General features: G+C 37.5%; 1 protein-coding gene across 1 annotated transcript in view; it reads right to left on the bottom strand.

Moving 5' to 3' along the window:
- The window catches only part of sema6dl (sema domain, transmembrane domain (TM), and cytoplasmic domain, (semaphorin) 6D, like), an 85399-nt gene that overhangs the window by 34463 nt on the left and 35545 nt on the right, over positions 1 to 15391 (bottom strand). The window contains exon 3 of the mRNA XM_043264742.1: positions 2857 to 2886. The gene's annotated coding sequence lies outside the window, so the exon portion shown is untranslated. The remainder of the gene's footprint in view (positions 1 to 2856; positions 2887 to 15391) is intronic.

Below are 15391 nucleotides of genomic sequence, written 5' to 3'. Positions count from 1 at the left end.
ATTCCTGTCCTAAACCTTTTATTATGGTGAAACTTCATCTGTGAGATTTGGCTATTCATTCAATTCACTAAGTGCAGTTATTCAAAGCTGTTATTACTGTATGTGACTCAGTGTGTGTGGTGTGCAGGTACTTATTGTATCATCTCAGATCAGGTTTCAGGTCTTGTAGGGAGATGCACTTAAGGTAAATCTTGTAAATGGGTAAATCTCAGAGAAAAAAAAAATCTAAATGTTTTATTAGTTTATTTTTAATGCCTTTTGGTTTTGGTGTGTGAGAAAATACACCTTCTTGTATAGTTGTTTTTATATTTATATATATTTTTTTTCTTTCAATGAAAACGGGAGGGTAGAAAAAAAATCTTTCATATGATTTTATTTTTCTTTTCTTTTTTTTTTTAACAATTGAAATTGGATATCAAAGGAAAGTGAAAAGATCTTTTCATCTGGTCCCGCATGAACAATGGTTTTCTTTGATGAAGAATCCCTGTCTGGTCACTCCTATCAGAATAAACATTACAGCAGTCAGAGACTTTAGCAAGCAGGCATATTGTGCTTCTGTCTGAACAAAGAAGGTCCTTTATTTCTCCCTGGCCCTCTCTCTCTCTCTTTCTGTGGTAAATAAGATCTGGCACCTGTGTCAGTATTGATCATTCAGTCATAACTCAATTTGATAGATGAATGATGATTAATGTTGGGCTGGGGGACACTGGCCAGACTGTCTAATATATAATAGTAAATATTTACAGTGAATGCTGTATTATTTTGGCTCACATATCTCAGAATGTTCACCCTGGAGCACTTATATAGAGAGAGAGAGAGCAAATGTGAGAGAGTGGTTGCGGATTTTGGCTGAAGAAATGATGTGAAAAATGGAGGGAGGCCTCGTTATAAATTGTATCAGCCTGGCTCATGAATATTAATTGGGTGACGTCACGTAACCATTTTCAGTGCTAATGTTCTCCGCTAAGAGGTTTGCTAAAAGGCAGTGGCTTCTAATGTGCTTGTTCAGTCAGTGTTGCTTTAAGGCATTGCAGCATATGGAGGCCATCTTGGAAATGCTCTCGGCGGCTATTTTGTAGGCAATATGAACACAAGTACAGCTCTTGTCTACTTGAATGTAAAAATATATCCACATAGAGTGCTGCAGGGATGACTTTTTTTTATAGACAAAACCCAGAAACAAGTTAGCATTTTAACACTTTTGCTTGTATAGTCTCAAAGTCAATTTGTTTTGGGTTAAAGGCCTAAATTAAGGTATTTGGTAAAGACAAGCTCGGGATGTATTGAATGTTTTACACTAAGGGGCTTAATTGGGCTACATTTTTGTGGACACTGAACATCATTTTACTTACTAGTGCACTCTTCAATGCCTCATTACGTTAATTAAATAAAATAAATAAAATAAATAAAAATAAAGATTGCTACTGCGTGATTAATTTATAATTCAATACATAAACCTCTGTTTAGCTTATATTTAGGCTTCAAACGTCATTGGCTTCAAAGTGTTGACCACAGAGCTTATTTTCTAAAATAATTCAAAAGCCAATGGAAAATCCTGTTGTGTACTTGTTGAGGGATCAATTGTGATGCTAACTTTTGAGTTTGCCAACAGAAATACGCCACTGCGCAGTGAAAAGTGCTGCAATCAACATAAATGCTGCGTCTTTATCTGAAAAATGTTTAAAAATGCCATCTGTTACTCTGAATTTGTACGCATGTCCTAGAGCCAAAAAAATAAATTCTAACATAATATACAGACTACTGAGTGAATTCAAGGTAAACCACTTTAGCGTGGTAAAAATGACGATGCGGAAATCCAATTTATATTCACATCTGTTTACACTAATATAGGACGGAATTACATTTGCAAATCAAATGACCAGTCTGAATGCGGTTTATTGTATTCAGGACGGTTTTGGCTGTTTGTGTTGCTGATTGCTTCCTTTATGAGAATGTCCCGCTGTCAAATATCACCTACCACTGACCTACAAAAAGCCAACCATGTTTATAACCATGATTCTTTCTAGTCCAGATAGTTTTATTGGTCAACTCAGTCTGTCAGCAATAGTTATGGTTCGAGTTTATGTTCGCATTTTGTTGGTGATTCGCACTGTGCTTGACACAACCAATGAAGTCGTTGGTGGACCTAACAGGTTTGGATAAACGAAATCACTTAAAATAAGAAATCATCTGTAAACGGTTTCACTGTGTCTTTAAAGTCATTGTTGCCTCTGCGGCAGACAATGTGAAAGAATGTGTGTTTGAGCCACTGGCAGTAGAAGGAATGTGTATGTGCGTGTTAGTAATTGAGAGCACTGGTTGTTAATTAGAAGAGTAGAGGACATGACGGGTTTTGGCTCGTCTGACCCAGCAGTGCTGTTTCACTGTCAGTCGTTTAGTCGTTTAGCCAGGCCAGGGCGTCGCAGCGAGAGGGACACATTACGGGGTGTTAGGGGAGATAGCAGGAGCCGACAGAAGTATAAATCATGCTAGCTGTTAGTATGAGGCGAGGCTCTCTTCCCGAGGGGGGGACGGAGAGAGGAGCAGGGCAGAGGAATCATGTGGTTTGTCTTCACGTCCCAGTAGCTTTCAGGCTAATAAACGGATTAGAGTCCACTTTGAGCGAAAGACAAAAAGGGATTTCTGCTGTTCGTAGAGAGAGAGGAAGTGGGAGCAGACTTGAATGAGGATGGTTTGGCTCTGAAAGCAGGCCAGCACTACAGGGAGAAACTGTGTGGGCTCCTGTCGAGTTTTGAAGCGATTGGAACGCTTAGCGCGTTTGATGAGACGTTAGCGGCATATTGTGGCACTTATAAAGCGGCGCAGAAAAAAAAAGATCTATGAATCAGTACTCACCGAAACTGCAGGCGAACGCTCTCAGAGTACCTGCAAATGAATGAACAAACGTCAGTCTCAGTGTGTTACACAAGTTTTGCTATTGGCGTTTGGCTGCACAGTTTAGGCTGTTTCTGTTTCAGAGCATTCTGTTTGAAAGTAACCTAGAGATTTAGTAAATGTTATAAACGACAGGGCACTTTTAAAGACTTCATGAATCAGACTTTAGTTTACTTCAAAGGCATGAATCATTATTTGCGATATACTACCGCTTGCCAGAAGCGGGTGGTATTTATAACTTATGAGAAAAGGATTTTTCCATTCTAAAGACAATTATATTGGGGGAAAATGCATACTCTTCTGCAGACAAGATGAGTCATCAATATTTTTTTCGTCGATTTTCCCCTGAAAAGAAAGTAAGTTTTAAATGCGGCCGACATATAGACTACCACTGGCAGTAAGATAGCAGTAATGCACTAAAAGCCACAAACCATCAATTTTTATTTCATTTGGTGGTGCTTAAAGGTTTGAATACACTACCTGACGTTTGTGCAGATTGTCAGTCTGGCCGAAAAGTCAGAGACTGTCTGTAGCGTAGTGTATGATGGTCACAGATTTAGACTTTCAAGCTTCAGATTCCAGTCATTTGAAAGATGTCAAACACCATTTTCAAATTCGCCAAGCGTATGATGCTTGGTGTTTTAAACTCTTTTTGAAGTTGTTTAGGTATTGCAGCCTTAAAGCAGATTAGTCTTAGCTTTTTAAACAATCCATCAGTGTTAGTCTATGGGATTTCTGGGAGTTTTGATTGTACTTTTCAGTAAAACATAAGCCTGATCAGTTCGAAAATATAACAACATGAATTAGAACGGTCTAAACAGTCTACACACAACTGAGATGTAATTTAGGAAGTCCGTAGGAGTGGTTCTGTATTGTCTGTCCCAGCTTTTGTGCAACTTGTTTAGCGCTACGTCTAGCGTGGCGAGGAGAGAGGGCAGTTTTGCTCCTGACCTTGTCAGACTGATCCTGAGATGGCCGCTCAGGGCCCCTCACCCACTCAATGCGCTCTTTCAGCTCTGCTCTGGGATCAGCCTCGGGGTCACAGGCAGAAAGACGAGCCCTGGGTGCCGAATTTAGAGGGGAAAAACGTTGTTTTGTAAAGGTTCTGAAGGAGCTTTACAACTTCCGAAAGTTTCTCTGACCGCCCCAATAACCCCTTCCCATGATTCTGAGTTTTGTATGTTAATACGCATCAAATGCAGCTCAAACACAATGAGGAGGCCCGGGTTCGGAAGCAACAAGAGAGTGGGCGAGAAACCGACCCACCATTTGCTTGTCTTTGACCTGAATATAATTCTCTGGTTAGGAGCGTCAGCTCTGATACTTCCATTTGACTTAAACAGAAAGACTTGACTCTCAGTAATGTGCCAAAATGGAGATTTTCCACAGCTGGGGAATATCTCAAGCCAAATAAATCCATAAGCATTATCTGTTTTGTTTTGGCTTGTTTGTTTTTCCTTTTTAAAAACTGCAATAGTCATATAGGCCCAAATGTACATCAACCATACGACATATCATCAAATACTTGCCTGGTTGTTTTTGAGAGCAATAAATGAAAGGAAAACCAAAGATTTTGCTAAATGAAAAGAGCATAATTACTCAGGGCAGAAATTCTGAAAATTTGTAATTCATACTATAGTAAATTGGTATTTTTTAGAGGAAAATGTATTTTTGTATTTTATAACTTAAGAGAACTAATTGAGTTCTCATACTTTAAAAGTTATATGCTACTTAAAATGTCTGATTTCCAAAATAGAATTTAAATACTCTCATGTTATTCCAAACCTGTGTGTCTTTCTTCTTCATACGTTCTTCAAAAAGCTTATTTTGAGATTTCTGACTTTTTTGATTATTAAAATCATTGGTGTCAAATTAAAGTTGTTGGTTGGCTCAAATCTCTTGGGAATTTAGTTTGGGAATGAAATTTTCTACTTTTCAGTGGAAAATTCTGACCAAACATTCATTTACAGGCTAACATCATGAATCCCTATATATTTTTCATAGTGAATATCTAATGTTGCATGTTAACTTGAACAAGATTTCATCTGTGATTTTTATGTCCTCCAGGGTGTCCTTCGACGTGTTCCATTGTTAATTTTTGAATTCGTATTTTATTTAACCTTTATAGGCCAATTATTAATCATTTAAAATATACATGCAACATCATTACTCTTTTTGATAACAAATTACAAATGAGCTTTATGTGAGGGAGTGTGTACAATAAAAGCTGCACTAAATTAAATGAATTAAATTAATTTTCTCTATTTTAGCCCATTAAGCTTGATGTGGGACTTTGACGTCAAAATTGCTATTATCCTTAATTATATATAAGGGCTGTAATTCCTCACTATAGTTAAGGGTTTGTCAAATTATACTTTTTTTTTGATAGAAAGTGTGTACAAACCATCTGTCACTACAGTAACTCATTTACCTCTCTCTCACTTGTCCATCTGTCTCTGGCTGGTGTACTGTGTAATATGAAGGTTGACCTAATGGTGTCCACTGCCTCTGGTACACACATGGTCATATAAAGGACGTCCCAACCTTCCATCTCTCCCTCTCTCTTTCTCTCTCTCTCTCTCTCTCTCTCACAAGGTGCCAAACTCTGCTTTTTAATTATTCATTACACAGCCCTGCCCTGAGAACGCCATCGTGCTGAGTTTCGGTCCAGACGTGGATGGCTGCCATAGCGCGGAGCAGGCTTGTTCTATCCCACTGAATGTTTGCAGCCATCTGCCGAGGTTCGTCGCAGCGGCGTGCGAGGGGATGTTTGATTTTTTTTAACACTCTGTTTAGTGTGTGTCCTGACGTGTCACACCCATATTTCCTTCTGGTTGGACTCTAATGGCTGCATACGGGCGCCTGCAGGCTGAACCTGCTCGGCTAATATTCCACTCACACAGGTCGTAGCATGCTCGCTGCATTGATTACGTGCGTGTGTGTCTGTCCTCTTGCATCTCATCAGTTTCTCCTTGCCAAGGCGAGGAAAACCAATACTCGCAAGCTGTATGGTACCCTATGCCCTCTTTCTCTCTCTCTGAACATCCCGTCCTATCGCTCTCCATGTTGACTTTGTTTGAGACAATCCATTATTTCTGATAAGCTCATTTTCTCAGCGTCTTATCGAACTGCAGGCAGAAGCGGGAGAGAGATGTGGCCGAGGTTCCTGAGGGCCGATGGGGGCCGGTGCTGTAGGGCCAGTGCAAACACTAATCAGCTTAATTTCAGCATCTCATCACGAGGGGCTCTGTGTGTGTGATCTGTATTAACCGCTCAGTAATAGCTCTTACGGCACTGCAGCTGTTGAACAATAATCTCGGACCGTTCACTGAATGTCCGGTGTGTACTGCATACAAAAATGGCTAAATTTGCCAACTCCAATCAGTTGCCGGGTGATGGGGTGCAGGTTTGCGCCATAAGTCATGTTTACAAGTTCCCAGACTGCTACAACGAACGCTTCCAAGAGCTAGATTTTACTGGGTTTGCCAGAAATTTAAGGTTGTAGGATTGAATCTTAAAAAAAAATTACATTACCATATTCACCTGACAATATTTTTGCTCCAGCACAAAATGGGCAAAAAAATAGGTGCATTTCACAAATAATTTAAAAACCATTCATTTCACAACTAGTAATTTAATTTGAATGCTATTCACAACTGAATTCATATATATATATATATATATATATATATATATATATATATATATATATATATATATATATATATATATATATATATATATGAGAAACAAAGAGAAATGATACTGGCATTCATTATAAATAAACATAAAGGTGACACTGAAATTAACAGCATAAAAATGTTTATACTAATCAACTTTTTGAAATGTGTGATATGTGTTTTGTTTGACTTATATTTTACTGTGAAAGACTTTTCGCTCACACTTTATATTAGGTAGCCTTAACTGCTATGTACTTGCATCAGAAAATAAGTCAAATGTAGTTATTGTGCTCATATTGTATTGCAAAACACTTCTGCTGCTATCGAGGTGGGATACAGGTTCTGGACAGGTTTGGTGGTGTGGGTAGGTTTAAGGCCGGGTTAAGGGATGGGTCAACAGTGTAATTATAAGAGTAATTACACAAATGAATTACAGATGTAATTAAATACAGGTATTAATTCAAAATTAAAAATATAAGTAAAATGTAAAAAAGTGTTTACACAATAAATGCAGTGCACCAAATTATTAATTTAAATATAATTGCATAGTAATTAAGGCCACCTAATATAAGGTGGGGCGGATTTTTCTTTCTTAGCCCAGGAAATGTAATCCAGTCATCTTTTTCACATTTAAATCAGATGTTTCTTCAAAAATGTGCTTTGCTACCATAAGAGTACAGAGGTATAAAATGAATTTGATAATATTAGCAATGTTCATATTGAGATCTCCAAATTTAATTCAATTAATTAATTAATTAATTAATTAATTTTTTCAGACTTGTATCTTGGCAAATCAGAGCATATTGTTAAGTCATTTTTTTCTCTAGAGGAGAAATGTAAAATGACGTGGCTTATGTTTTTCCTAAAGAAACACTTGAAAATACTTAAGCACAAGTTTCAGTTCGTCTCATCCATTTAATCTTTTTGCTGTCTAGGAGTGACCGTTTAGAACAGGGATGGGCAACTTCGGCCCTGGAGGGCCACTGTCCTGCAGAGTTTAGCTCCAATCCCAATCAAACACACCTGAACCATCTAATCAAGGTATTGTTTGATTAGGGTTGGAGCTAAACTCTGCAGGACAGGGGCCCCCCAGGGCCGAAAGTGCCCGTCCCTGATTTAGAATCAAACGTTATATGACAAATTCCTGAATTTTTCAAGAAAACCATAAAGCTCATACCAACTGGTAAAACAACAGAAATCATGAAAATACAAATGTGCAGCTTTACTCTCCTCAGATGTGAACTGCAGAGAAACTTCTATCGACTGTGTCGTGTCACACCCCGTTTTTCTGGTTGGGACAAGTTGTGATGTGCTTTTTAAAAACAAGAATCACGGATGACAACGGTTTTAGTCTTTTTGTGTGAGTTATTTTGGCTAAAGTAACATTAGTGACCATAGGCATATGTTATTTTTTATCCGTAATAATATGTCACCAACGAACCAGACTTAGAGATTTGCAGTGTCACTCTGTACCCTTGCAAAGCACCCTTCTGTCCTCCAGCTAAATATTGAGGAAGAACTGTGTGTGTGTGTGTGTGTGTGTGTGTGTGTGGACGGGGATGATTTCTGACTCTGTGTTGCTGCTCTGTTCCCCTGACACCTGTGTGCTAATTAGGGTCGTATTGGTGCATTCCACACTAATGACTTCAGGCTGCATACAGTGGCTGTAAATATTTACTCTCATCGTCTGCTGGATGCTGTTATCTCATTGATGGCATGTGTATGTGTGTGCAAACACAGAGTTCGTTTTCGCTGCGCTTATTAACGCCCGCCATAGATTTTTATCAGCTACTTAATAGATCTGTATATCCACACTAAAGCATATATTAAAGTCAACACGGACTCAAATCTGACCTTTTTACTTTTTTGAATAAATGTCACTGAACTTATTTGGCATGATTCATCGACGCGTGTTCTCAAAGTTTGTCATAATCTTCCACTTTCTCCGCTTCTGAAATGACTTTACTTTTGTGTTGATGTCACCAGCGCCGTCTCCGAGTCATCTTGGAATAATCGGATTTACGAGATGAGCGAACATAAACGCTACCACAATGGCATAATTACCGGTGGGATTTTCTTCGAGAGCTGTCTTCCCGAGTTCAAGTCATTAAGCAAATTGAAAGTGGTCATAATAAGTTTTAATTGTGAATGCTGGCCGTTCGATTTGTTTTGTTTTGTGTGGCGTCGATGAACAATGGCAACAAAGCTCGCAGTACGGTAAGCTTTATGAGGCGACGGGCTTGTGTAACTAAACATAAAGCGTCAGTTAAACGCACACTAAAACACATTGTTTGCTCTTCATTTGTTCGCACCAGCATTTTAAAAAGCTTCCTGTGTTTGTCACTGAATGCAAAAAAGAGTATTAAATTGCCCACTGGGTCTGTTTTGTCCTACTAAAACAACACGCACATTACGCTATAGTTATGATTCGTAAGCAGGACCTTCTCAGGCGGACTTAAATGCAGCACACAGATGCGAGGAAAGAACAAAACAACAATAAACAAACAAATTCACAATCCAATCAAACCCCGTACCTAATGTTTGAGTAAAACATGTTTTTACAGAAGTTAAACAGGTTGCGAATCTTGTTTCACGCTGCTTTTACAAAGTGGGAGGGGGCTTTTCAGTATCCCATCACTAATGTTGATTCTAATGTTTGTGTTTTGCAGCTGCCAGTGCTCTGGATGAAAGAGATAAACAGCACAGCCACCAGCACTACATTTTACCGCGATGAGTATTTGGAGGCAAGGTGACGTGTTCTGCCCCGGCCTTCAATCACGCTGCCTTCTCAGAGCAAACAGAAAAAGATGAAAAAAAAAAGAGTTGCTCGTTATTAACTTCTACTTTTTCCTAGCAGACGAGATCAGATTAATCAGAGAAGTGACATTTCAATAACATTTTTTGTGCAGTTTAATTAGGTAAGATTAATTGGCAAGATTAGCTTTGCGCTTCTCAAATTATGAAAATGTAATAAATAAATAGATGTTGCGCGTTGATGTTTGTTTGAAAAAAAAGCAAACAAAAAAACAACACCTTTAATTATGTTTAATATTTAAGTATTCAAACTGCTGTGTAAAAGTCTTAAGGACATGTATTTTTATCTTTTGCTGTTGAGTTTGTTAGTAAAATACATTTACATTAGCAAACATTTCTTTATATAACCCATTGAGATTTTTAAATGCACAAAACATCTGATATATTCGGTCCATTTGGAAAGACTAATTCCAGTAGAACTGTGGTAATGTCTCTATGTCTCTAAAGGATGTCTCAGATCTCAATATAATCTCAAAATATCCTCATCAAATTATATTAGTCACCAAGAAAGCAAAAGTCTCAATTAATAAAAAATTGACTGTAATACTGCAGTATATATTACGCATCATTAATTTTTTTGTCAATAGCATCGATTAGCGACCCCTACCTCGCAGTCAAAATCGCTGCGTTTTTGCATGCTTGAGAATATCTGAGAATCCTTTCATAATAACCAAGAATAAAAACAATGTAGCATGCATAAGGCATTAGTTGTGAGACGCAGGCGGCTTTTTGATCATAAGTTTTCACAAGCGGACTCAGTCAGTAAACTCGAAGTAATTGACAGCTTTTGTGATCATAAATGTAGTGTTCCTTCCTCACTTTCTGTTTACGACCCACGCGCGATTTTGAATATTTTATTCCATCTTACTTTTCACGCTGTTGAGCAGACACTGCAAAAAAGCGTTGGCACTAATAATGGCTTTATTTAACAAATATCGAAATTGATAAAAAGTATTGGTGCCTAACATTACAGTCAGTGCGGCTTGGCAGTCAACGGGACAGTCACACAGCTTATGGAACGGCATGGGGGTAAGTGATTAATGACAAAATTGTAAATGTGATACGTATTTGTGTTTCTAATGCGCTTGAAAGCTCTCATGCGTGTGAGCGCATGTGCTTGTTTGTAAACGTGTGTGCTGCGAGAGTGTGTATGTGACTCATCGGTGTGCTGCTTTCTGCAGTTCAACTCAGAATCACGCTATTGTTTTTCTTCAAAGCGCCACTGGAGAAACACACGATGCTCTATTCATTCAGACAAAGGCTCCACCGCTGCACTCTTAATTTAACGCCGCTGTGGCCGCTCTCACAGCCAGCCATCAGATTACACAGGCGCTGTATGTACAGCCTAATCCACAGGAAGCGCTGCGATCGCTGCTCTGACACACTGATAGATAGTGTCTGACGGAACATCAGATGCGGTGACTTCCAGAAGAGAGCAACAGTGTTACTTCTTGCATGATGATTATAATAATAAACTGTCATCCGTTACTTACTCTCACGCCATTCTTAACCTGCATTCTTTATTCCGTGGAACACAAAATTAGATTTTCGGCTACATTTTCTGAGCTGCTCCACTCCATGTAATAAATGTGCTGTCAAGCTTAATAAAAGCATAAATAAGTAGTCTAAACTACTTTCTGAAGCCACACGGCGGTTTTGTATATAAAATAACTGTGTGAATATCCTTATAGTGTTACATGGAAGAAAACAAGCCATACAGGTTTGGAGTCATGTGGATATATAAATAATAACTGAATTTTCATTGTTGGGTGATTTTTTTTAAACCCTATAAACCTTACGGTATCATATTTGATATGCATTCAACAGATTTTTATAAAGTGAACGTAATAATACATTTTATATTGGGTCACACTTTATAATAGGTGGCCTTTACACCAAAAAAATAAGTATAATGTACTTATCGTGTTCTTATTGTATTGCAAAACACTTTTGCTGCTATTGAGGTGGATATGGGTAAGATTAGGGACAGGTTTGGTCCTATGGGTAGGTTTAAGGGTCAACAGTGTAATTATTAATGTAAATACAAAGGTGTATTACAGGTGTAATTACATAAGTACGATGTAAAAACATGTACTGGCATGTACACAATAAGTGCACTGTAATGCTAAAATATATCAAATATGATCCATCAGTCTATGTTTGTAGGTAAAAAAAAATATTTTGAGCTTTTTATTCTCTTATATCATTCAATACGAGCACACAAGCCTGATGTCAACAAAAATTACATTTGCATTTTTTTAAGATTTGGTCTGAAGGTTCAATAATTGGTTCCATTTAAGTTGGCCTTTTGCTCTGATGAAACACCGGCTCATCTGCAGCCAAGCTTGTGGTGTTTCCCGAACACGGCCTCTTGCCGGCTCAGCACTTTTGCAAGGGTGAATCTCATCCCTGAGTGAATCTCATTTGAGTTGTGAGTGTAGGTGGAGCCTTCACTATGTGCTGGTCCACTAGAGACTTGTAGTGTAAGGTGAGAGAGAGAGAGAGAGAGAGAGAGAGATCTGTTATATGACTCAGTAGGAGTTTTGAACAGGCACTTACATGCCATATGTTCACACAGGAAATACACCAACACGGTGACACATACAGACACACACACACACACACACACACACACACACACACACACACACACACACACACACACACACACACACACACAGATACTCTTTATGCGATGCCTTCAAACGCTGGTGATTTACTCTCGTTCCTGTTAGCACAAGCTTAATTTGTCTTGGATTTCATGTTTTTAATTACCCTAAAATATATATATACAAATGGAGAATGCAACAGGCAAAAGCGCACCTAATACGAACATTTTTAATTGGTTTAGTTTTCAATATACACGTTTCTAGCGCACGTTTTTGAGTTATAATGAATGTTCAATGAACATCAAACTGTCAAATGATCAAAATGTGACAAACAAACAAATGCAACTTAAAATCTCTTAATTGTTACAAGTTATTTCCTCTCTAAGTAGTTTGACAAGGGACAGAGCCTTTCTGTTCAGTGTGTGGGTGCAAACGAGAAAGTGTAGGAAAGTGTAAGTTCCAGAAATAATGCAAACTTTGCTGCAAGGTGGAAACGGATGAAAAATGGCCTGCAATTGTTCGTGACATATTTATATATTTAGTTAAAGTTACATTTAGACACATTTTATAAAGTTGTGACCGAAAACTTAAGGAAAGTGTCACAACAAATAAATGTAAAATCATATATTACAGGATTCTATATTTGGGAATATTATTCATGTTTTGACTAAGACCAAACCTGGTTCATATATATATATATATATATATATATATATATATATATATATATATATATATATATATATATATATATATATATTATATTAATAAATTAATGAAAAAGTCAAGTCTAGACTGAAATTAGAAAGTTTGACACATTCTGAAACAGCCCTCTAATTTGGCCTGATTTGAAGGATTGAGACTAATGATTCAGGATCCTTTGTAGTTTACTGTCAGCCAGAGAATCTTAACCCTGGTAATAAGATTCAGTTCATTTAAAAGAGACCTTAAGTGAGGCATGAGATATATTTAGCCTTATTTCTCTGCTGCTGGTCTGTAATGACAAAAGCCTGGCTAGTCATCATATGTCAAACGATAAATTGCGATGAACCACATGCAAAATAAAAGTTTTGGATTACATAATATATGTGTGCATATTGTGTCTACACAAATAGTAACACATACATATATGCATTTAAAACTAGTATACACTAGCACTTAAGTTGGCATAAGAGAGACAGTTTCTTTGTTAATGAGATAATTCTAATAATGGCCTAGACCACTCATGCATTGTAGGCCATGGAAGTGAAATGAAGCGAAATGAGTTTGAAGATCAAATATGCTTAATTGTCCCCTACTTTTTCTACTAAATTACAGACTACTTTGTATGACAAAATACAAGGAAGTGTGTCTACGATTTTAGCAAATAGTTTTTAATAAAACATGTAAATATGCAGTTATGGTTTACAGTGTGCCCATTTGATTTAGTTGAATTAGTTCGGAATCATCTGCATTTAGATGATTTTCTGTAATCCATATCTGGCAACAGTGCAATGTTTTATGGTTTTCTAGTGCATGAAATATCCCATATGCCAACCATCTAATGAGAACAAAGAACAATGTCAACGATCCATAGCAATAGAGCATAGGCGCCAAAGCTGTAATCAAACCACTTGTCTGAATCCCTCTGTGACTGGAAAATATTGCAAAAACGCTAGTTTGGCAATATAATCTTTTGACGGCTGCAACATGAATACTTCCAACATTTTATTATGTAAATAAGCGTCATGTTGCTACTTAAAATGAAGGGAATTCTTAAAATAATAATGATAATAGTAATAATAATAGTAATAATAGAAATACTGATATAATTGACAGGCAAAGCTGTGATCATGTCATCAGTCACATATTTTCTTGTCCTTTTTATTTAAGTGATTTAACGGGTGATTTTTAAGATAAACAAACAAATTAATAAAACAACTACTTTTTACTATAGAGTAGTATAATGCATTTTAACTATTTGCTAATACTTTTATAATTTTTCTAAATGGCTTTAAGGCAAGCCACATTATCATGTTCATTAAATTAATTCACATCATGCACATGTTCGTTCTTAATCCTAGGGTTAATATGCTGAAAACCTTAATGTTTCTTGCCTCATCACATTCAGTCAGAAATTAGAAATATGACAATATCTGATTACTGGGAGACCTGACTTCTGTTGCATCTCTAGGCATTGCTCATCATCACACAATTAAAGTAGTGGTTCAAACAGAGAAAATATAATATGTACCCTACTAATTTTACCATTTTAATAAAGAAAAAATACTGGAGTTAGAACTAGCCGTGAATTAAATGACATTCTCTGTCGCTTCACTTTGACATTTTTACCCCACTATGTGATCTGCTTCGTAGGGAGCATCAGCCCTGCTTTGAAAACAGTAATTTCTCTTTCTTTTGGGAGCTTTGTGTGCTGATAGACTCAAGTGTAAATTAGCAATGGCAGGAACTAAAGATCAGATTAATCTCTATGCTGTACAGTTGAAGTTCTGCAGTAGATCATAAATCATAAACCTGCGTTCCTCTCAAACATGTTCTGATTATCTCCAATCAGACTTTAGCAGATTGACCGGGTTTTAATCTATCAGAGGTCAGCGACAGACTCAGGTGTGCAGCAGTATGTCCGTATAAAGGCATTTTAGACGGGTTGCACTCCAGCAGGAAGACCAGTGTGGCTGTTTACCGACAATCCAAAGCAGAATTGACATTTCTTCGAAGTCTTCTGAACATTTGACCAAAACAGATATCACATGTTTGCGTAATTATTTGCTGGTGTGTGTGTTTTTTTGTCTGTGTTTGAGTGTGGTTCGCTGACCTCAGCTCTCTGTTATGTGGTGTGTTGTGCTGAGTTGCAGGTGCTGCAGATTTCACCTGACTCGCTGACCTCTGACCTTGACCTGACTCGCTGACCCTGTGAAATAAGGCTCCAATCACAATAATGTTATTGTGTGAGGGTGGTTGAATCATTGGCTTGCCCTGCTGAAGTTCTAGCTCTGTTTTAAAATCTTGCTGCTGACTGCCTTATAAAGCTTTTTTACATGCTAATGAATGCATGCCGCATGTGGTGTAGTCTTTAAAAGTATGCTCCGTTTAATTTTTTTGTCCAGTGCCTACACTATTTCTTTTCAGAAGTTATAGCCGATAATATATCATTGTGCTCTTTGAAACTAAAGTTGTGTGTATTTTTTAACCCTCAGGCAGGCCTTTGTCGATGCGGGCATCTGTTGTTCTTGCAGTCTCTTATATTTTGGTGCTGTTCTATCTTTTTCCATTTCCAATTGTGAAACAAAGGCCTGGGCTTTTGTTGCCTTTTAGACAATCTATCCAGCGCAACAAAAAAGAGAACACATATCCTACAAAGGCCCTGAGGTTTTAAGGTTATGCTGACTTTGT

Source organism: Puntigrus tetrazona, chromosome 18 (assembly GCF_018831695.1).
Source record: "Puntigrus tetrazona isolate hp1 chromosome 18, ASM1883169v1, whole genome shotgun sequence".
Lineage (NCBI taxonomy): Eukaryota > Metazoa > Chordata > Actinopteri > Cypriniformes > Cyprinidae > Puntigrus > Puntigrus tetrazona.
Note: the sequence above shows the minus strand (reverse complement) of the source record. Positions and strands in the feature narration are given on the sequence as shown.